An 18,183-nucleotide genomic window follows, 5' to 3' on the forward strand; every position below is an offset into this window, starting at 1 on the left:
ATGTGATGTCCTGAAGAACAACTGAACCCTGATCCTTATATCACTATGGCAGTTTAGTCAATTCACTAACCTTCATGATAGAAGCTCATTGTTAATTCTGTTTCTTCATGCCAAGTCAGCTAGATGTCTACACCATTTATATTGGTTATGGGTTCTTCATTATTAGTATGGTTTTAATAGTGAAATATTAGTGGAAAAAAGTGCTAATTACAAAGAGTCAAGACAAAATGCAAACCTATATTGATATTGATCATTTGAGTTGCACAAATTGTTTGGACTTTACAGGTGCAAAGCACTTATTCGACCATTGAAACATTTGGTTCTGTTTAACTACCTCTCAGCAAGCGTGTCTGGACATTTCCAGTGTGTGCAGTCAGAAAAGAAAGGAGTGGCAAGACGGAGAAAGCGTTTTAAGATCTCAAAGGGAGGGGCCTAGACAGCGAGATTAAGCCTTTGCCAGACTGTGATCTTTAATGGATAATGTGGAAGACGGTGAGTGAGAGTCAATGAGTGCACGGAAAACAATATTAAAACCCTCGAGCAGTCGGAATCAATCACATACACCCTCCACATGTCAATGTGTGAATTGCGTTTGCTTCGACTCGAAGGTGACGGGCTTGTCCCATCATTGATTCTCCATTAAGGGCAAGCAGCACATTATAATATATTGAAGTAGGCAGCTTGATGTCATTGCGCCATACATGCAAATCGTCCACCTCCTTTTAAATGAAGAGAAACGAAAGCTTCTTGAGCTTTAGAGCTGAAGGATAGAAAGCATTTTTAATCTGTCGATAGCACATACATTGTTGAACTTTCACCTCAGGCAGTAATATATCTCCCTAGCCTGTCAAGCTCAGGTTGTCTTTAATTGGAGTGGAGAGTCTCAGTCCTTTGTGTCCTTGGTGGGATGGGTGACACCTTTTTAGAAGTGGCAATTTGTTGTCGACCGATATATTTTTTTAAAATTAAAAAAAAAAAAACATTTATTGCTGATATCTTAAATTAGAAATAAATAATTTGAAAATAAATTTGAAAATGAATCTGTAAAATACACAGACTTGGTTCACATGTCACGTCTAAAACGCATAAAAGGCGCTACTGCGCCACTGTCTCCTTTCCAAAGCACTTGCACTCCCGGTGGCGTCTGTCGTTGCTATGCAACCATGAACTGCGCTCTCCACAACGGTGAGGAAGTTTCAGTAATGGATTTCCACCACCGGAAAACAACAAAGATTCGACAAAGTCTGCAAAATGAAATGTTTATTAGATATTCGAATATTTGTGATGATATGATACAAATGCATCTTTGCTGAATCATGACGGTAAATTAGAAGTATTACAGTGAGAGACTATTATTGTGTTTGCCTTTTTATTACTGATAATATAAAAGCTAACACTATAATACTTTTTCGTATACCATTAACGTTCTTTGTTTAATAGTTCTATCTAATAACATATTAGAGAAGACCGTTAAACCGAGGATGTAGATGGAAAATGGGAGCCCTGTGTGCTCAGCCATTCTCAGCACCATCAAAATAAAAGTTCAGCTTCCGACACATTGGGCAAATAAAAAAATGTATGGGTTATTGCCTGTAATTAAAAAATGCCAAACTTCAGCTGATATATATATATAGGTCAACCACTAATGACGATATGTGTTGTCTGTTTTTAGTGTTTCTTGGTGTCATTTTAATGCTATGCTTGATCCCTTCTAATCCTAACAGTGCATTGAATTACTTGTTTCCTCATTTAAGAAGGGAGCACAAGTCTGTCTGTTTAGTGTGAATATTTCGTATATGCATGCTCTCTTTTCATCAGCACGTTGTTAAATTTACCTGGGTGGAGCAATAAAGGAGACACCCATGCTTCCTGATGCTTTAGGTAATTGCCTCTCTTTACTTTCTCCATCTCACTGCTTTTAAACAGATGGTTCATCCCCACATCTCTTACTAAACTCGCTACAGCGCTCCTGTTAGCACTCTGTTTCATGCCCTCCTTTATCCCATCAGCCCATGGGACGCATCCGTACGACATTCACAGATGGACCCAGATTCTCCTTAACGTTCCATATTCATCATTACTCATAAATGCAAAGCTCTCTGGGCTTTTCTTATAATATGGCATGCAAACCGAACTGCTTCTATCTTTCCCCCCCTAATTGGATCTGAATATGCAGTTGTTATCATTTAAATGAACACCACAATCATTTTGGTTCACATCTTTGTGACAATTAGTGTGATGACACTCCACCTGTTCACAGCCTATTTATAGCTTTGTGATTCTGTAGTGTGTGAATCAGACAGGTTCAAGATGATTTTGATTATTTGGTGCTAGATCTCACTCAATTGACCCGCCGCAGGCCAGTTCTGACATGGCTGTTCTACAAAATGTTATTGACCTGCTCTCTTTTGTTTAGTGTTGTAATAATTATACCTCGTCTTTATTCAAAGATCTCTCTGTGGGCTCATGTGGGCGTGCTTTAAATTAGCCCGTCAGTTCATCTGGGGGCAGGATCAGTTAAATAGCTTCTTGATTGACACCACTGGGGCCCTTTGGAGACCTCTGGGAGGTAAATATTTTTTTCCATAAGATTAAATAACAAAGGGCGAGACTTTTTTTTGCACATTTTTTTTTGCCCCAGTTAAATATTTCAAGTTTTTTTTTTTTTTTTTGTGATCTGTACAAGATAAAAATATTTTTTTTTCTAGAATTTATCATATCATATATAAATACAGAATAATATCATATTAATTTAAAAAATATTGTATTTTTGTACAATATAAAAAAGTTCAGAGCATTTATTTGACCTGCAAAAAGATAATAATCATTTATTATATAAAATATCAGCATTTAAGGCTAAAAATGTAAAGTTACACTTTCCCTTTTTGTGCCGAAAATTTTATTTTGTGCAGTTATTTGATTACTACCCTTCACTTTTTCTGTCTATTCTTACTGCAGGTTTCCTATTTTTTTTCTCAGTATTGTGCTTAAACAATCTACCAAACAAATAATTTTCTTTTGAATGCACAATTACAATTCAGAGACCTATTGTACTTGCTCTCACCATGTGCATAATTTTTCTCTGCTCAAGTATCCTTGAGCTCCTCTCCTCTCCTCTTTAAATCTTGTCTCAGAAATAGCTGTTTGCCTGGCACTCTATTCTGCAGCAGAGCACTGCTCAAATACCTGTAACGCCCTGTTTTGAAAAGTTGCTAAGGAACAATGGTGACATTAAAGAATAGACTCTCTGTAAAGGTTATTGCGGTGGTTTGAGTTGCAGTTTTAATGCCATGGAGCCAAGCTGAGGCTACACTGACACATTTGAGGGTTTGCTGAGGTTTTGTTAGGCTGGCCTGCTTTTATTTTTCTCAGTGGTGAGGTCAGTGCCCCTTTGACCTAAAGAAGTTCGAAACATATTTAAAAAAATAAACATCTGCTAAAGTGCATGTCTTCTGATGTTAAGTGTTTAGAAAAGTATAGTGAGGTTGTTTTTGATGCTAGCTAAGAACATGATTCCTTTGCATCCATTTGATATGTTTAAACAGTGAAAATTTTCTCTTTAGATAAACTGCTTAGCTTAGTTTAGGATTAACCTAAGTACTTTCAGTAGCAAATTGCTTTTTCGGAAATCAATCTGGTTCTGAAAGTTTCTCAAAGGCATCCTGTTGTGAATTAAATGATATTGAGACCATTAAATTTATTGGCTATTTGTTTGATACATATGTTTGCCATTTGTTTTGGGAAGCCATTCCGCCCAACTCAGATCATTAAAAGTGAATGTTCCTGAATGCAAGGAGCTCTTCTCCTCACACAAGTGACATGTGCCTCTGTATCCCTGTCACATGCCTTTCCCCAGCGACTCCTGTCCATCAGGAGTAAGGCTGCATGTTTTAACATAAAGCTGCTAACACAATCAATTATTCATTCAAAACGCCTCACGCTTGATGATAATTCTCCTGCTATGAATAATTGAAGGGAAGTACCTGCTTCACTTTGGACCTTCCCCTTGCCTCTCTCTACCTCAAAATGCCTCATTAGCTCTTACCTCGTTATTGTGGTTCCCGCTGAAACAGGTGGTTGTCGCCATCATTCGTCTACTGACCGTCATACTAATCGACTGTGGTATTCTTTTGTTCTCTCTCGTAACGATTAACATCCCCATCATGAGTTTAGCTAAAGTTACCACAGATGTATCTCAGGATATCCCATTAACAGTAGACCTGCACATGGTCTTATTCTTAAATGAAATGACAACGATTCGCCTGTGTCTATTAAACCCATGACAAGTACGATCACAGAGAACCATTAAAATCTGCGTCGCCACTACTTCTAATACAGAGAGAGCAGCTATAATGTATTGGTATGAAACAGCTTCACAAATAGTATATTTAACCACACAGTATCATTATTTCTGTCTTACTCAAATTATCACAAAGTACTGGGTTAATAGTTTGGGTATAAACGCTGATTTCTATGGTAGTCAAAATATATTTATTCGTATATAGTACCTGTCGAAAGTTTAGAAACATATATATATTGTCTGTATTATATTTATATACAGTCAGTCATATTTAACTACAGTAGCTAACTTTGCAAGTCTAACTTTAGCTGGACAATAACTTTATCCTAATGCTGTTGTAAAGCCTAAACAATCTGTTACGGTAATTTCTATTGCAGCTGTGGAGCTGGTTTGAAATGGTCCATACTGTTAAACTTGCAATGTCTTTTTCTTTCCAGTAAAGGAACTACCCCTACTAAATCTGTTTTCTACTGTCAGCTATTATGTCAACAATAAGTGCAACATCCAATTTTAGTCAGCACCTGAGCTACACACATGTAATAAGCTCCTCTGTGTTCCCAGCACAAAGCAAAATGGGAGCAATATTTCATAAATCTGCCGAGACTGTTTTTCCAGAATCAGCTTTTCGTTATTCTGGTGATCTTGTTCTCTGACAGGAGGTGATGACAGGCAGCAGCGTTTAATTCTGCAGGAAGGAAAGTGATGAACTGCTGAACGCATTACATGCAGAGACTGAAAGCACCCTGCACAATAAAATCTACATTGTGGAAATAATTGCAGCTCTTTTGTCTTCCCTTTGAGAGTGTAAATCCGTGGCAGAACTGCACAATGGCCTCTGCCGGGTTTCTGTTTCAACATTCTCTGCACATTGTCTCTCCGCAGAGTCCAAAACGCAGTCAGATGTGGTGCAAAGAGTGAGAGAAAAGGGATAAATGAGGGAGTGTGTAATGTGCTGGCTGGTCTAAGCAAAGCACTTTAGGTGTCTCCGGTGTGCCATGGCAGTAAAGAGGAGTCATCCAGGAAGAGCAGCTTCCCTCCAGGAAGTACTTCCACATTCAGCTTCAGCCGTGAGCAGCTTGCAGAGCACTCTCATTATTTTTCTTTATCCTTCTGTCCTGCTCCGTTTCTCTCGCCCTTTAGTTTGCTGCAAACCTAAATGAATTCCTCCGACAGACAGGTACATTTTGAGTTCACGAGCATGAATAGATAAACCTTGAAAGTGCTTGTAGCGTATTTGTCCTTCTCCATAAACTCCAAAGTATGAGATTCCAAAGCCTAGGTATATGTGGGTAATAAGTTGTGCTTAAGCTGACCTCTCTGTCCTAAAGCCCAACAAAGGTGTAAACAGGAATGCTGTGATCCATATTAATCTTTTAAATATGACTTTGGCAGCGAATAGCCTGGCAATGACCCCACCACAGGGATTTCAGAGCTTGGGATGCTATGTATTAAAGTCTCAGAGGTCAGGAGAAAATGTGCTTAAGCCTTATCCGATGTTGGTACTAAATCAACAAAAGATTCATCATGATTCATGCTGTGATTGGCTGAGCAGTTTCAAGGTCATGAAAAGTGTCTGATCATATGGTGCATCATCTAATTCAATTAATCCAACCAAAGGTATGCTAAGCCTTGTCCAGATTTGCAGGCAAAATAACAAATACATAGCGATCCATGACCATTTAGGAGCTTGCTTTTAACGTTCTCTTTGCTGAAAACACTAGCATAGAAACCCAAGAAGTTAAAATTATCAACTTGTGTAAATGTCAATGGGTGTACATCCTCTGGTGCCCATTAAAAGGCACTGTCTGCTTCTCACTCTCTCTCTTTCCCTCTTGCAGTCGAACTAATCAGGAACTCTGCTGCATAAAGCCTGCTGTGCCACTCTGGGTTTCAGGCTACTAAAAGCCATAAAAGTCGACCACAAGTGGATCTATTCTGCCCTCATATTCCCTATCAAATACTTGTGATATGTAAATTGGAACTAATGCATTACATGTACATCTATTACTCCTTTGCATGTTTATTAAAAGAACAAGGAAGTAGCCTGGGCTCCTTTTTGCAGGAGTCATAGTGGCTCGTAATGTTGAGAATCCATTAATCTGACATTGTGGGGTTTACCATGAATTTGTTTAGTTTTCAACGTTTCTTTTTACTTTATCACAAGCATAAGACTTCAACAGCGACCACCCAATCCCATAAAGCATTGTGACTTTGTGAAGTCCTACACTTTCAAACAACAAGTATAGTGCAACTTTTTTTCCCCATATGGATAAAAAAAGAGTTAAAAGTATCTGAATCACATCATTATAAACTTTGTTTTGAAGCAAAAAATGAAACCAAAAGACAACAGGAAAAAGCAACAAATCCACAATGCTAGGTTTCTTTTCTATTAATTTTGAACAGACAGTAGTGCAAGTGACTGTGTGGCTGATCAAACAAAAGACTGAATAAACTCTGAAGGCTCTTTTCATGAAAAAATAAAAACAAGGATTGTTTCAGTTATTTTGGCCTAGGGCTGATGCAAAATAAAAGGCAATACAGAACAAAAAAAAAACACCTCGCGATGTGAAAATATAATATAAAAAAATGTTTTATATGAAAACTGTGCCTTTGGACCAATGTTTTGAATTTTGTGATTAACTGTAAGGTCTGTAAGGTCATTATGCACCCCTTAAAAGATATCCAAGATTTATTCTGTTTAAAAAATCTTCAAATTGATCAGTTTGTCCACATTATCCGTAGTGTTAAGGCCTGGGTATAGCCTACTTCATTTTCCATGTTCTGCTCTGTTTCGCTCATAGTTGAGTTCGCAAGCTTTTCAAAGTATACTCCTTTATCCGTGAGCGCAGAAAGATGCATTCGCCGCGTGTGCACTACTCTACATTTCTTGGGTTGGTGCATAAATAGTCTTCTGCTCTGTATTTTTCTCTTGGAGTGGCGGCTAGTAAACAGCGTTCCATTACCGATCACACCTTTTTCTGGATTGTAGGGTGGATCGCCTGTGTTTGACTGCAGCCACATAAAATCAATCCCTCTATAGATAAAGAAAATCATTGTGATTTTTACTTCTGTTGCACTTTATTGGCTTGTATAGGCTACATTTATGACGTACTGTATGCATATTTGCAATATACCTAAACTATATACATTATACTAGTTTTATATTGTAGCATATATTTTTTGATTTGATTGTATAATTCAGTGCTACATCAGATATGTTACTATTGTGCTCTGTTTGGGGGAATTTTTGAGGTTTCTCTCAAGCTTTTCTCTTCACGGCACTGGGTAATTTGATATGGATGATAAATGTCTTCTCTTTTTCTTTGACTTATTGAATCTTGAAGATGCGCTGCCAGGTGGTGCTAGACCTCATGCTGTGGGTGCTAAACTATGTCTTACCCTCCTCCATTACTGTTAATTTCTCACCCATAGGTTTGCCCCTGCTAGGTAGCAATAACAACCACTGACTGCTATGCTGTGTTAGTGAAAGCTGGCACAAAGAACCGTGTAAGCACCTGTGTCCCACAACGCTCTTCACTAACTCTCTCAACTGCATACTCAAGTCATATAGGTCAACAGCATTGCTTCACAAGATCAGAGTAAAGTAGTGATGTTTGATTTTTGTTTGTCCACAGAGAGATTTTTGTTGTTGCTGTTGGTTTGTTTTTTAATGATCTCAGTTGAGCTTTGAATTTTGAATATAGATAAACAAATACTGTAATTCTGACAGATAAGATAAGCTGATAATTATTTTTATGTTATGGCTGATATTATTTCCAATAAATGACCAATATTCTACATTTAAGAGAATTTATGAATTACAACATTATAATGTACAATATGAAAAGATTTTTTAAAGATTTTTATGGACAATATTAGGACAATATGGACATACCGATAAATACAAAAAACTTGAATATTAAATATAGGCAGATAACCAATGTGGTATGGATTTTTTTTTTTGGTGAGATTTCTCCACATTGTCGTAGATCAACACAGAAAGGTATCTGATCCCTGCAAAATACCAAAAAAGGTATCTCTGCCTTTGTCAGAAACCATGGCCTATGCTTTGACAGGAAGCTGGGTATTGGACTGCAGACTTTCACTTTGTGAGTGGCGAGGCAGAATGGTAGATTTTTCGGGTTTTAATTTCTTTCTGTCCATTTTCGGATGAAAAAGGTCTAGAATAATTGGTTATTAGCAGGCTAACTTTTCATTACGGCTGTTTTCTTGTCACACTTTTTTTAAAATTTCTTTTTGTTCTTTGGTTGAAGATTACTTGGAGACAGAGAGAGCAGTAACGCAGATACGACCACACAAAAGACTACTTTCACAGATTTAGATTTTGACATGTTATGACTCCCTACTCTTTCATCAAAGAGAGTGGTCTTGGCCAAGGAGGTCTGTGTGCATTGATGCCAGTGTATTGAGTAGTGAGGGTCTGACGGTTTGTCTCTGAACTCTCAATTACCTCAGCATGAGAATGAACGGACTGCCTCTTTTTACAGTGTGTGAGCAACATGAAAGACCATTGGAAAGTGGCGGGTGGCCATTGTGCCGCTTTGAGAGGCTTGTTGTCGTCAGTGTGCTGGTTTAGCCAGAGGCACTGGAGAGTTCTTTTTGTGACTTCATGATTCTTTTCCCCCCGCCTTTTGTGGATTCATTAACCCTTAACAGGACTCTTAGACCAGTCACCACTTTGTGATACCATTCCTAGTCAAGCATACAGACGCCAACAACCTGTCCAGATAGTCAGCCCAGTCTGTTTGCTTTTAAATGAATTGAATCTTATTATTTGAGTCATAGCTGAATCTGGTCATAATTATTTTTTTATTTTTTTTCAAAGGTTTAGTCTAAATTAAACCGAGACATTACCATTATTATTTATAAAACACCATATACTTTTACTCAAACTCAATAATAAAAACAAGTTTAAATGGGTATATTTTCTTTTCTGACATAGCCTACTCCAGTTCTTGTTAAAACACATGACATGCAAATTCTTTGCATTTTGGGCACTTTTAAATCTTTTTTTTCTTTTTTTTTCATAAATAATGTAAAAAGTTCCTCATAGAATCTACAGAATTAAGCAGTGCAATCAAACCTGGACATTGTTACCGAAATTAATTAATGAATGAATTCAATTCTGATTTGATTAAATTTCAATCAAATTTAGAGCTTGTAAATCAGAATCAAGTTGAATCAAGTATTGATTCTCAGACCTAGTCAAGTCACCAAGAAAATAGTATAACAATGTTGCTTTTTCACCTCTAATCAGGTTGGTTTAGGTATTTTGCAAGTGTATTGAAGAACAATGTATTGACCAATAAGATCATTAGCTATTTGAACTGGAAGACAGCTCCCTTTTGTACTGCACATTAAGCAAGTGCTCAGGGAGACTTGCTTCTTCTGAAACTCCATTCATGTGCACAATGTGTTCTAAATAGTGTTGTGGTATGTCAAATTTGTAGACCTTACTTATTGTATCTGCTTTCTTTTTACACTTTCTTATTCTTCTTTTTTTCTTCCGATGTCCTAAGTAGTTTTCTTTTTGATTTGCCCTAATTAAGTTAGTACCCTTCAGCCAAACATGTTCTGGTTGGTGAGCACATCCCCAAGATCATATTTCTTGTTGTGTGGGTGGTTTGGAAGTAGATCAGTGGTGTGGGATTTAATAACCCATTTCTGGACTGTATTATTAGTATGTAGTGCAGTTCAAATTCTGCTGTGGATGCATTATTTCCTGTTTTTACATTGCATGCTATGTTCTGTCCCACATATTTATGTATTCACTTCATCTTGTTCTTGTCTGCCCAAAGGATGCATGCTCTGAGTCCTTTCTCAGATTTCCCCACTTCTTTGACCTTCGTGGGCAGACGAGTCTTTCGACAGCGAGTAGTGTTATGCAAGCTCTGTGACTGTCTTCGCTCAGGCTCTATCCTTGCTTGACTCTCTGGGACCTCGGGAGGAGAGAAAGTTCAAATGTCCTAGAAATCCTCCAGAAAGATCAAAATCTTATTTAAAGGCATAGTGGTTTTTTTTTTTTTTTTTTTTTTTTAGCTAGCTGTTTTTACCAAAGCGCAATAACGGCCTCACTGCAGTAGCATTACTCAGCTCTTTGATGGGGACACAGAAAGCTTTTAGGCACAATAAGGTGTAATGCCCTCTTTCAATTGACTGTTCGCAAAGACCCACCCCCTTTAGTTACAGTTGCTATGTCCGACAAGCCACGCCGCTCATGCCACACCATGTTCTCACGCAATGAATAATATTGTGGAGCAGAGAGGACACCGACAATGCACTAACAACGTGCTGACAGACAGGACAGACCAGACCAGTTACTATTGATATGAAACAAAATCTCACCTTTTAAATTTGGTCTTTTTTTTTTAAACAATAAATACCGTTTTGTGGCTCTTTAATGTGTCTGACAGTTAACTGTAGAGCCTCAATTAAAGCTACTCGTGAACCAATCATCTCTTCCTTGTAGTTAATTTATAGCATCAAATAAACATAAGAAGGCGGAAATACGTCAATACACACGTTTTTCAAGTTCAAATCCTCCAATGTTAATCTATGATTGGTCAGATCTCCTGTCAATCAAACTCCCTGTGAAGGGTCAATTGGATCACTCATCCCCTCACATTTTCTCTCGGATCCCTTTTGGAGGTGAAATGAATCCTAAGTCTATTCATGATGGATTTATTTGAATCTGCTTTGTGTCCCATCATTGTACTCCCCCACGCTTAGATGCGCCTTTTGCTAAAATGCCAGGATTATTTATTTGGCCTCATGTGGAGCAGGAGGAAATTGTGTAAACTGTGCTTTGTTTAACCCAGATGCCAGCCCTTATGTGTTTGCTCTGGCGTCTGCTTAAAAACGTGTATTTCTCTGCTATTAATGCTGGCATAAGAAAACGATTCATTATGCAGTTTAATTGCAGCTGCCAGATCTCAGCCACTGATGCTTCATAATCTATTGGCTCCTCCTAGGGAGCAGCCTGGGTTGCAGGCCCCGTGCACCTGCTGAAGGTCAACCCTGGATGAGGTCTGGAAAGTGCTGAGCTGCTTTGTGTGGAGGATGTGAGCACCTGGCTGAGGCCCTCTTCTGTGATGATTCAAACAGCTCTGTCCGCTGCTTGGTTCTGTCACTCAACGTTAATGCCACCTGAGGGTGGACTCTGTAAAGAAACAATTGACATTTCCAAACCATACATTTTTATATGCGTGTTCTTCTTTCAGCAAAGAGAACGCTCTTTTTTTTAATAACATCTAGGGGCTGGAATCATTGTGTTAAAAGGGTCACTACATTCTCTAGACATGTTTTTCTACATTCTAGCAAGTAATTTTGGAAGAGCTCTCCTCTCAGACAGCATCCATACACCATTAATTCCATTTCTCTCCTCTATGGCCTTGCCAACGGTGTTGGATGACCATATAATCTTTGAGTTGGCCAGAGGACCACTCTACAATCTCTGTTGCACACCACTCTCTGGCAGAACCTCTCACAGCTAGAGTGATGCTTTCTGTGGGCTTAGAGGTGAAAAAAGATGAAATCTGTGGAGACACCAAGACCTCTCGAATCTGATACACATCCTATTTTTTCACAAATATGTATCTATATTTAAGACTTCATTTAACTCTTTAACTGTGCTTGCGAGGATACTTGACAAAACGGGCATTTTTTGTGTTTGTGTCCTTTCAAGCTGCTTTCTGTGCGCACAAGTGTGTGTGTGTCACAGACTGGAGATTCACAGACGCGCACCAATAGTAACACACTGCCTTTTTTTTTGCATCATTGTGCATGAATGGTTTAAAAGAATTTGCTTGAATGGGCTATATGCACGCATAAGTTCCGCATTTGACGCAAGGATGCTCAACAGTTTCCGGTTGGGGAGATTAAAGCGGAGGAAAACCGAGGAAAACGGGATTATGGCAGAGTCTTCAAAATTTACTGTCCTCCCGTCTTTGAGACGAAACGTTCATACGTTTAGATGTAAATTTATATATAGTTATGTTTATTTAATATAATTTTAAAAAGAAGCATGAACACATCGAGGGGTGTCTGTTTTGTCTGTTTTTGTGACTAACGTTTCTTTAGTATAACCATGGAGTATAAAATTCAATATAAATTGTCGGTATTGCATTGGACTCTACGTTCAGCGGAAGTAATCGAGCATCCTTAAACCTTTACCGGAAATATCCGCCGTGCATAGAGCCCATAAGAGTGTGATCATATATTGTAGTGCTAGCCAAAGGATGAGAATAAAAAATGTACACCGCCTTAATTGCGTTAAATATTTTTAATGTGTTAAACTGAAAAAAAAAATTGTGTGTAAAATTAATCATTTAAAGTCCCCGTTAACTAGAAGTTGCAAACAAATTTTCTCTGTTGTTGTGAATTATTTCCGAGAGAAAAGGAATATTTAATGAGGCAAAATAGTGGGTGTGATTTTTATTTATTTTTTCCAACTAGCACCTGATTGGATCTAGAAAAGTAGGTGTAGCAGTAATTGGAATTATAAAACTATTTTTATTTGCTATTACTGCTGCAACCTTAACCGTTATTATAGTAACCTGCGTGTAACTCACTAACCCATGAGTGCCACAACTAAAAATGCACCTCCTCGCCATCTCCTTTCACATGCTGTCAATGCAGGCAGCCTGTCTACTGTCAGCTGGAGGGGCGTTGTTACACATCTTAAGCAGACACCCAAACCGGCAAACCTACCTCATCAGGGAAGGTCCAATGCAGAGGGGAGGCGAATTTTCACATTTTGATTAAAGATTATGAAGTTTTGGTGTGGATTGACTTGCATAGATGACTTGTTCACCACAAAACGATCAATTTATGCAAACAAAGTATGGTCAATTTTGAATTCATGGGGACTTTAACAGCGTTAACATTCATCTGTCCTTCACATTAATTACAGCATGATAAATATTTACACAAAACACAGAACAATTTATAATGCTTTTTTGCCTTTTTTTGGAGCTTAACATAACGGTAAGTATTACACACAGTATTGGATTTGGATCTGACCGATACCTGGTTCGGCAAAAATTGCAATATTAAAACAGATACCCATACTAAATATTGGGTTGGTGCATCCCTAATTATTATTATTAGGGCTGGGTATTGAGACAAATTTCACAATTCGATTCGATTTCGATTCACAAGCTTTCAATTCGATTTCGATTACGATTCGATTCGATTCAATATCGATTATTTTGGATATCAGTTACAATAAATGGCAATTTTTCTCAAGGGAATTAAATCTCTTAACTAATGCTGTAAACTATGGGAGTCTAGTTCTAGCCTACTAGGCTTCATTAGCCTAATAGGAAGGTAATAATGAATGAATCACTTAAATTACACTTTTATTTATTTTTATAATAAGAAAATTATATGAAATATAAACATTTAAATGGTGGCTGTCATAAAAACTTGCCAGATTTATTCAAATATGAAGGTAATAATGAATGAATCACTTAAATTACACTTTTATTTATTTTTATAATAAGAAGATTATATGAAATATAAACATTTAAATGGTGGCTGTCATAAAAACTTGCCAGATTTATTAAAATATGCATTAAATATTGAAGAACTTTAAGATTATAATGCATATGTAATATAGTGTATATATTTAGCAAAATGTTCCTCTCTGGAGTTATTTTTTTCCATCTGACTAACGAGTTGATGTGGGTCTTCTGAGGTAAATATGACGATACATGACATTGATTACAAGCTGTTTAACTGACGTCTTTCCACGGTTGAAACGCTGATTGAGCAAATGAATGTGACATGATACGGATTTCGATAAGTTGTACTCTATCTTTTAACACACATTCAGATGCTCCTTCATGTTTATTTCGCGCTGTAACTGGTATTATTAAGCCGGAAGAGAGATCAGCGCTGCTGCTTCTCTGGAGCTGAGCCAGAGCGATCTCACGCCACAGCGCCAAAACTCTATTTATGTTTTTGAATTTCTAAAGAAAATGGATGTAATTTGAAAATTGAGACTTTGTTTCATATCAATAGTAACAAAGGACAAAGATTATTGCGATTTTTTTGAATGCGCGCAGCCGCGATACAATGTCCCATTCATTCAAATGAAACAGGATGACTAATCGATTCTTGAGACTTAAGAATCGATATCGGTTCGTAAAAATGAGAATCGATTAATATCGAGAAATCGATATTTATTACCCAGCCCTAATTGTTATTATCATCATATATATTAATAGAATGTTTTATTATAATAATATAACAATAAATTATTATAATAATATAATAATCTTGTTATTACTATTTGTTTAGAATAGCTTTTAATGATATGATTGTTTGTGTAGTTGGTGCTTGTATTTGATGTACTTATTGCCCTGTTTTATATTGTACGGTGTCCTTGAGTGCCCTGAAAGGGACCTATAAATAAAAGGTATTATTATTATTAATTCCATGATTGATGTTATTTATTTTTGTTTATTCTATGCAGTTCTTAAGGGAGTTCCCCTCTATGGTAGAGTCTTTTTCAGCATGTTCGCATCAAAAACCCAATCTCTGCCTCTTATTTCACTTTACATATTTGTGAAGCAGCATCTTTCAGACATGCATCTACTCTCTTTATCTTCACTCAGCTCACTGGAAGTGAATTAATGGCTAATCTCTCCAAATGTGACTTATTGCAGACATTTCATTTGAAATGAAAATTCGGTCACAGTCTGGGTGTTTCTGTATTTGGGGTAGTAAAAAAAATGGTTTCTTATCTTATAATGCTTGTCACACAGCAGCAGAGCATAGACACAAAGCTCTTGATACCCACTAGAGCCCTCCCACCTTCAGGTAGTCTCTTGTGCTTTGTTAGTGACACAAATGTATTCAAAGTCAACCGAATACAGAGCGGGTGTTTTCTATTAATGATGCTGCTCTCGACATGTATTTTGGCAATTTTTTTTTGTAGTATTCTCATTATGTTTGAGTTGACCTACATCTAGATGATTTCTTGTTTATATTTTTGTTGAGTCTGTGATCCACTACAAAATTCTACCTGACATTTGTAAAAAACAACAACAAAAAAAAAACATCCTCAGCACGTTTGCTATTGTACACAATGGTGTTTGTGGTTTTGTTTTGCCAAATCACCATTGCACAGTCGGCCAAATCTGACAAAAACCTCCACATAGAGATAGCCACTACTGGTTCTCAGCTAATAGACATCACAAATGATATGTTTACGGCCCTCCAATCATCGTACACATGATTTGCCCAATTGGGCCTAATCCGCTGTGAATGGAGACGGTCCTCATGGGAGCTGAAGCAGGCAGACTGTGGTGCCTGGTTGTAAATTGCAATGCTAATAGAGGAACTCTAAGCGGCCTGCGTCCCTGATAGAGGCCCGTTTAATGGAGATATTCAGGGAATGAGCATTTATCAGACGTTGACAGACAGACGGCTCTCATCCAGATGAAAGAGGTGTGAGGACCCACCCCCACCGACTCAGAGGAAGTGAGGCGTGTCTACAGGATCTTTTCGGAAGAGACCTAAACAATCACATTCTGTATGCTACAGAACTGGCCACAAAATGATGAGAATATCAATGTTTCCTCAAGATAACTCACTGGTTCATTTGCATGTGCTTCCGCCCATGGCGACTCCACCTTTACATCTGTTAGCGTACAGCTCTCACTTCTCCTTTGTTATGTCAGAGAGTCACTGTGGGATGTCGGTTTGTCTCTCAGAGTGAAGCTCAAATAGAGGGAGGATTTGTTGACACATCCTCTTTATGCTCAAAACAAATGCCTAGTTTGTCCTCCTTGTTTGTCCCTTGACCCAGCTCGAACCATAGGAGCGTATTCACCTCCTCTTGTCCGTCTTTCATTTTACAGACATCCCTCGAGGCTCCATATTCACATCCGTCTTTCCTCTCCCCCTCTGTCTCTTCTCCGGGAACTGCTGATTTAATGAAGGCCCCTGTGGTTAACATTACAGTCATCTGTAACGGGAGCCCCTGGCTCCATTCAAAGCCTAATAACTATGACCCATGTTTTCTTCACATATGTGTTCATGTTGGAATAAGTGTACTGATTTATTTCAGTCTGTTGCCCTTTGGACCACAGGCTTTTTACAAACCACCTCAACTTGATCCCTAAGGCTGAGCTTCCTCTCACTGGACAAATACTAAGAAACAGAAGCTGCGGGAGCATTTTTATATGCCTGAGCCGAGCAGCCTGTGGAGTGCCTCATTAAGAGAAAACAGCTCTTTTTGCATTGGGTCAATCTATGTCTGCTCTGTCCTTTGTATCTGTTGGATAAAATGAATCAAAGCGCATTATAATTCCTCATAACTGTCAGCTTTTAAATCATTTCAGGAAATTCTTCTATTGATTCATAATCGGTGACTTTCTTCAAAGGTTTTTCTCAGCAGAGCAGATACAGGTCTGGGTTGTCATGGCACCAGTGGCCAATTTTAGTATCTGTTCTGAACTTTGTCCACAGAAACATCTCACTTCTATTGTTTTATATTAATAATGTCTTGCTTTCACTTTCTCTAGCTGGTTCAGTCGTGTTGTTTACATAGTGCAGTAATTATTTTAGCAGTGCGACAGGCTAATGAGCTTCTCAGTGTTCAGAAAGGCAGGGCAGCACAGATGCATGTACCTTTGTGCCCATTTGACTCAGCGTATTAATTACCACCATACTGGCGCATCAAACACTCCTCGTTATAGCTGCTGGTTGCAGAGGCCCTGCCCTGTAGTGGAGTATGGGAACGGGCTTTGCAACTGGATCTCATTTGCGTTGGCTTTCTGATATAGACCTATCATCAAAGCTTGATGTTTTTTAAACAGCAGTTGATTTTGACAAACCAGTGGTCTATCACACTAAAGTTCTACTTCATTTAGCCTAAAAAGATGAAGTGATTGTATCTACCAGAGTTTTCTAGCTTTTTTGCGTTATTGCATTAGTTTTAGCATTTTATGGCTACCAAAGTTATTGTGCTAATTAGCATTACTACTGTGACCTTTGAGATTCTATGTGCGTTTATGATATTGCAATAGTTTTTTCTCGAATGCAACGGTAAAATGGTCGTGTAGTGACTCTCAGAGCGACTCTGAAGATAAAGCTCTCTTATAGTGAAGTGGCTGAGGTTGATAAGACAGCGAGTGTCACATGTGCTTTAGTGTGTGTGGTAAATGAAACCGTGCGTCTGTGCCATTCATTCACACAGAGGCAATCAGAACAAGCAGGATTCATTTTAAAATGGTCTTTTTGGTGTTTAATATTCACAGACATGGATATATATTATGCTTTATATCAACTACAGTGCTCCTAGTAAAAAAAGTTAGCCCGGAGCCCTTCGCTTCGATAAACACAGAAGTGACTGAGAGCAGCTGCCTATTAGTGGGTACCTTTTTTTATTCCTGGTACTTGTGTTACCAATACTACAGAAATGCTGGTATCGCACATTTTCAAAATTGCAGTACCGAAGTACTAGTACTTTTGACATCCCTAATCCAAAACTATAATTAATTTTTTAGCTTTTTATTTTAGGCTGATCTTGAAAAATGTATTTTAGTTTAGTTTGTGTGTTCTATGGGGAACAAAAAAACTACTTAAAATTCAACCATTGCCAATTTTTGATTTGTCAACATGTTGCCTCTGCCCACCCATTAAATTCAAAATCTCATGTCCTACAGTTTATAACTGCCATGATAAGCTGACACCTGTCCCAGTATGCACATCTTTGGCTATTTTTGTCATTTGACCTGTCATTTCTGGCCCATTCTTGTGGAAAGCAGTATTTTCCACGTGAAGCCAGCAGTGCTTGGTCCTCATCAGGAAGACCTCAGGCTCTCCCATGCCTCACAACCTTTTTTTTTTCT

At 38.0% G+C, this 18,183-nt stretch overlaps 1 protein-coding gene across 6 annotated transcripts in view; it reads left to right on the top strand.

Moving 5' to 3' along the window:
• vav2 (vav guanine nucleotide exchange factor 2) overlaps positions 1-18,183 on the top strand; it is a 178,314-nt gene that overhangs the window by 58,020 nt on the left and 102,111 nt on the right. The gene's annotated exons all lie outside the window — the stretch shown is intronic.

Source organism: Pimephales promelas, chromosome 19, assembly GCF_988280905.1.
Source record: "Pimephales promelas chromosome 19, fPimPro1.hap1.1, whole genome shotgun sequence".
NCBI lineage: Eukaryota > Metazoa > Chordata > Actinopteri > Cypriniformes > Leuciscidae > Pimephales > Pimephales promelas.